At 40.7% G+C, this 6544-nt stretch overlaps 1 long non-coding RNA gene across 1 annotated transcript; it reads left to right on the top strand.

Annotated features, from left to right (window-relative positions):
* The first annotated feature begins 2569 nt into the window (after nt 1–2569).
* LOC141435709 (uncharacterized) lies at nt 2570–3828 on the top strand. The gene is made up of 2 exons (XR_012452217.1): nt 2570–2658; nt 3513–3828. It is a non-coding gene; the product is annotated as an uncharacterized lncRNA (long non-coding RNA).
* The last annotated feature ends 2716 nt before the right edge of the window (nt 3829–6544 follow it).

Raw genomic sequence — 6544 nt, 5'->3', positions numbered from 1 at the left:
CTGCAATTTTCTCACGATGGAGTGGACGTTGAAAGAAAACCGAATAGCTGTTTTAGCATTGCACGCTGTGGGCACTCGCCAAGTACCATTTTCAAGTTGCTCAAAAATGTAATATAACGCTTAGGTTTTGTGTACCGTACGATTGACAGGTACAATAAGTCTCCAGTGTTGAGACAAGAAAATAATTGGCCGGCCTCGCTCCGTACAAACACCAGCAGGATCAAAGCGATCAGGCACGCATAGCAAGAAATCCTGTCCGAAACAGAAGTTGATGCTTTGCAGATGGTGTCAGTAGAAAACCGTCAAAAAGGTTTCAAACGAATCTTAGTCTGCGAGCATACAAAAAATAGAGTGGGCACTTACTTAATGCCCGTCTAAAAACAATAAGGTTTAAAAGATCCCGGAAGTTGTTAAAGCGGTACGCGAAAAATCGACACCGTGATATCCCTTTACAGGACGAAATTTCGATATTGAAGAGAAGTACAATAAACATATGATAGAGTGTACGCTAGGAGCTCTGAAGAGTATTCTCTGATCTTATTACGGGCCAACTGAGGTTCATTTTTGCGAAAAAGGGATCAAAATCAGTGCGAAAGTGTACCAAGAGACGGTTTTGGATAAGCATGTCAAAGATCTGCCCAACACGCTATTTTCAGGTCATAATTTTTGTGTTCCAGCAGAATTCTGCGCCAGCACGCAAAAGCCAAGACCACTCAAGCCTGGTTTGGCCGTCAAAAAATCGACTTTATAAGACACGAAGATTGGCTTCCTCCAGTCCGAACCTTATCCTCTGGACTTTAAAAATTTGGCAGGTCTTAGAGGGAAGGTCTGTGCTAAACCCCATAAAAATTTGGAGAGCCTGAAGTCATCTTAAGAAAAGCAGTCGCTGAATAGGCATGAAAATGGTGCGTGCTGCGATAGACGACTGGCTGCGCCGATTAAGGGCCTGTATAAAAACAAAGAAGTCATTTTGAATAATTTAAGTACTTAAATTATTTTTTATTAAATGTACTTTAAATTGTATATAATTTATTAAAAACTGATTGGTACTTTTGTTTTTATCATATTTTCATTTGTGACAGAACTTTGGGACTGACTACGTAGTTATTTGGGCAATAAGATTTAGGAGAAATATCTACTGAAATACCGATACGTAGGTTAGCCGTTAAAGTGTTTGTGATATAATTAAGGCTGGGAATATACGTCAGATTTTTCGATAGTACGACAGTCTTTACTGGCAAAAAATTCAAAACATTTATTATGGTCTAATTTTACCCGAGCGAAGCCGGTTTTTCATCTTAGTTCACTTTATAATACGCCTTATTATTAATGTCTTCTTGACAATAGATCTGTATTTTGTATCCGTTTCATTTGTAATATTTTTTGGAATATCATTTACCTACCTTACCTATCCTCGCACAGCGCTGATTAGCTGAGCGGAGCGAGGATAGGTAAATGACGCGTTATAGGTTCATGAAAACATTCCTCGCATCACATCCTCACACATCTCTGATGGAAACGCGCCTTATAGCCGCATTCAAGAATAGCCTAGCAAAATTTTGCAGTCAGGTGAATCATGTTTGTCTCTACAGCGAGGCACCAACCAAGATGGATCGACTAGTATTTGACGCGGTGTCAGAGTGCCGCGTCAGCCCCACCCAGTACCCCACGTGTATCGCTGGCGGCACGCCGTCGCGCTCTACCCGCCGGCAGAGAGGGACAAGTATGTTGATATACCATTGCGAATCGTGATTGGTGAGCCACTCGCCACTGTTCATAATTTAGCAGAGTATCATAATCGTAGTAATCATCATAATTAGCGTACACACACGAACTGGCCGCATTTAGGGCGCGGCCACATGAAATCGCTCGACGCTCGTTTCCAGCGTCAAATCTGGTCACGTGACATATAGCGATAAAGCTGAAAATTTTATCACTGGAAAAAAAACATCTTCGATTTCGGCAAAACACTGTTTTTATTTCATTCACTCCAATTTGTTTTATTTGCACCACTGCCACGACTGCTACTAAATGAGATTAAGAAATCAGCTTCCAGGCCAAGATCATTCCTGCAGGAAGCCATCTTGTGGCTGCTGCTCGGCGCGGTGACTTGACGCTACTTTTTTGAGTCGCGGAAATTCAAAATTACCTTCAAAATGGGTCACGTTACCAGTTTTATCGCTGCAAACGAGCGATGAGCGACTGCATGTGGCCGCACCTTTAGTATAGGATATCGTCACTACTTTAAAAAAAAAGCTCGCACCTTTAAATCGATAATTATCTGGGTGAACTTTGTGAACATTATTTCCAGTATAAATTTTGCTAAACCTATATTATATAAAAAAAAAATTGTTTTTTTGTGTTTGGTGGTGGTACTGTTGGGACCGTTAATAAATAATTTTTCTTTCTTTCTTTCTTTCTTTCTTAAATTAGTGGCGATATTTATTGTAGGATAATTCACCATGTTAATAACAGTTACTTATTCAGATGGCTGCCGCAACCGTCAGCAGACGACAGCATCGCGTCGCTCGCGTCGTTCGCGGTGTCGACGCCGGTCGGCGCGGCCAACGCGCGGGCCGCACGCGCGGCTCGCCCGCTGTCCGCTGCAGCACGCCGTGCAAGGACACGAGAGATGACTCCCGAGCTGTGCCTTTACAGGTTAGTTTGGTTATTTTTACAAGTTTCCATGCAAATGGTTGGGGAATCTAAACCTATAGTCTCGTGCCGTCTAAGAAAAAAGCGCGAGATCAGCTTAACGCCTAGTGTGCAACGTATAAGACAACATTTTTACGTCCTAACTGCAAAGGATATACTGTGCAATGTAGTTAGACTCAAAATTTTATGGCTTAAGACTGGGCGGTTATGCTAAGTGTCACATTGTACAATGTGCTGTACAGTCAGCTGCAGAGACATCTGTCCCTACTACGGTATATCGTATCTTTCTTTGCAGCTGACTGTACATTGGGCGGCACGAGGATAAAGTACTTTCAGTTGTTCTACAAACTTGTATGGTTGCATGGTATCTTGTAGCACAACCAATAAGAAGTCTAAAAATGTTTTTTTGCCAGTATGTCAGTAACCAATCTAAATTTTAATAATAATTATTTTAAAGTTACTATGGAAACAGAAGCCATATTCACAGACATCTGCAAATTTGTGGAAAATTGGAGAGGGCTATGCTCGTGGTTTCTCTGCGGGATAATGAATATCAGAAATTACTGACAAGCTCGAAGAATTGCGAAACTGAAGTGGCAGTGGGCGGGGCACATTGCTCGCAGGACAGATGACCGATGGGGTCAGAAGGTTCTCGAATGGCGTCCGCGGACCGGGAGACGCGAACGGGTTAAGATCGCGGGATCGCGGTGGATGCGGAAAGCACAAGACCGGCCTGAGTGGAGAGCCTTGGGGAGGCCTATCTATGTGCAGCAGTGGACGTCTTTCAGACGTCATTTAGCCTGTTTGAGGGTTTGATTAAGTCCATCTTATTGATTGTACGTCAATTTTGTCCACAGGTGTCAAACTGGTTGCGAGTAACGGGCCCCAACTCGCCCCGTTCGGCGCTCGCGTCAAAAAATCTCAGCCACAACGTCAGTTTCGGCTTCTGAGCTAATCTCAACTGCCCTTAGTTCAGCTCTACTCAACCTGAGGCCAGGCTTCTAGCGGCTCATCTGACATAATGACAATATCAACCATTTTGACTTAACAACGTAAATAAATATGCTATGGCCGGCTGAAGCATAGCTATAACAAAGTGGTTCATACAGTAAAAGGTTGAGTAAAGCTGCCTTAGATGCATTGTAAGAGGAACGAAAGATATGGGAACATTACTATTCCAAGGCTCGGTTTAAGGCCGACACATTTCTATTTTTTTTTTGGAATTTGAAAGAGGTTCATTTACCTTTTTTTGTTAATAGAAGGTTCAAGCTGATCCATTTTTATTTCGACAAAAGTATAAGCAAACTTTGGTGTATATGACCTTTTGTTTGTTTGGATATGGTTAGGATCAGAACTTAAATCTAAAAACCTACACTGTTTTAATTTTGTGTTTTGACTGATGAGCGCTTTAGAAAGATAGCACAAAATATATTCAGCTGCACAAAATTTGGCCCACCCTTCATACAAAATTACCGATTCCGCATACATTTGAGGGCCAGATTTTTCGCCTCTTCTTCCTATCAATATTCTTCCCTTTAGAGTGCACGTTTCTGATAATTCAGCTTATGTGATTTCTGGTCACCCTGAGATCTCCTTTTTTTTCTGAACCAATATTGAGGTCAACGATTTGGACCATTCATCAACAAACTTCTATTTTATTCGTTTTTCTTCGAATGTATTCTAGTCTATTCTTTCGTGCCTTGGTTGTGAATGAAGAGACAAAATTTTGAAAACTAAACCATTATGTCCTTGCCCAATCTGGGGGCATGGTAGTTCCTCCGCAAGTCGAGAGCAACGCAAACCGCTATGCTATCTTTTCTTGAGCTATTTCGGTCTAGCAGCACCGAGGATTATCGATGGAAGCTATTTCTAAAGGGCACTTTATAAAAGCCTTACCAATTTCAAGATGATAGCTTTAATTATTATTATAAGCTACAAATGTAGTAAATATTTCGCTCCCATCACAATACACGTAACAAGGCAGTAATTTGACTTCATACTAGCGCCCGAATCGACGCACGCACACAGCCAAGCGTCATTTACACGGCCGCTAACCAATCTTCGCAAGACAAAACTACGCAGTGCCACGCCGCGCGCCGCGCAGTCCGGTCGCTAGCCGAGTGCTGTGCCGCGCCGCCCGCTCTATTCGCCCCCGTTTCGTTTCCGCGCTCGGTACAAAGTAACTAGGTACTATAATATTTTATTTAGTAATGGCGGCGTCACGACAACGTGTTTGCGGGTGCCTAAATTCAACGGTGATAAAACCAACATTATGATGCTGAAAGGTAAAATTAATACCTATTAGGTACTTTATTATTAAAGTCTATTATTCATATGACAATCAAATCTTTAGTTAAAATGGCAAATAAAATTCGTTTGTCTTACTGTCACTTCGACATTTTATTTGTTAGAAAGGGACAGCCTTGTTATTAACATAGGCTTGTTAAATTTTATTGATATAAGGGGTATATGTCTAGGTAATCTTCTATCAAAATATAAATCCGAACGAATTTATGAATTTGAACTAATAATCCACATTTTTAAAAACGTATTAGTTTAAAACATACTTCGATTGTTTACATTTTGTTAAGTACCTACCTAAACAAATATACTTAGGGGCTGTTTCACCACCCATTGATTAATTTTAACTGACGGATAAACGAGTACATCGCGAAATATTTCTTTATAATAAAGGGGTCGTGTCATGAAAAGGTTGATTAAACACTGCTCTACACGAATATCATCAAAACCTCCAAAAGGAGGAGATTCGTGCTCAAATCTCCTGGTCATACCTCCCGATGATTCGTGAATTATTGAAAAATGGAGGAAAGATTCCAGTCAACGTTGAAAAGGAAGCACATGAATTGCAAAAACTTTAGCGTCTATTTGCAAAGAAATTAAAGAAATAAACCTGTCGCCCCTACCGTGTCCCTGTTTCCCAATTTTTTTTAAAAAACTTCATTGGAATGTTTTTTTTTGTCATAAAATTCAACAACCAGTCCTTCGAACTTGCCGCAATAGACGCATTTTTTTTCTATTATCAACTTATAATTAATTATAAATAAATAATTCATAAAATTAACATATGTTTTATTCCTACACCTAAAACTACACACATGCAATAAAAATCTACACACGTCTGTTTTACTTTTTGTAGTCGCCAACCCTAGCGCTCCGCGTAGCCGTAGGTATAAATTTCAAAAAATACGGCCGAGTCGATCTACTGCCTTGTTACGTGTATTGTGCTCCCATTGTGAAAATTCGGAACATGGCTACTTTTATTCGTGACAAATGTCTAACCATGAGTTTGAAGTATATCTAATATCACAATGAGATGTTATACACCACTGACCGAATTATATAGAGAATGTAGTGCAAACAAAAATCGAATAAAAAAATCTTAACTTAGATGTTATAATAGCCACTCTATATCGATTGCGGTATGGAGTGGTTGACATCTAAGTTGATTTTCGCGATGCGATATTTCCCTACGCTGTCTGATAGGTACTGAGACTGACAAAGCAGCATGACAAAATACGATAGAAGGATTATTTACTACATCTGTATGAAGCTATGAGTTTCGTGAGTTTGCTTCTCGACGACTAGCTCTACCGACCTTACCGACTAACCGTAATCAAATCAAATCAAAAAAGGGAATGGAAAAGGGGAAGGGGGGGGATTAAAGGTTACAGCTCCTTAGAGCCACCCGGCACCCGACCAAGCACCGCCTCGACTTGTGGCGTCCAGTCGTTGTCGCAAAGAGTAAATATATATACGGGGAAAGAGAGCCTCTCTCGTCTCATTCATGCAGACGGTTAAGCGGCCGTCTGCATTTCGTAACTAGTACCATTTGATGTATATATCCATCCATACGTATAGCTATTAATAG

The sequence above is a fragment of the Choristoneura fumiferana genome, chromosome 15 (genome assembly GCF_025370935.1).
Source record: "Choristoneura fumiferana chromosome 15, NRCan_CFum_1, whole genome shotgun sequence".
NCBI lineage: Eukaryota > Metazoa > Arthropoda > Insecta > Lepidoptera > Tortricidae > Choristoneura > Choristoneura fumiferana.
Note: the sequence above shows the minus strand (reverse complement) of the source record. Positions and strands in the feature narration are given on the sequence as shown.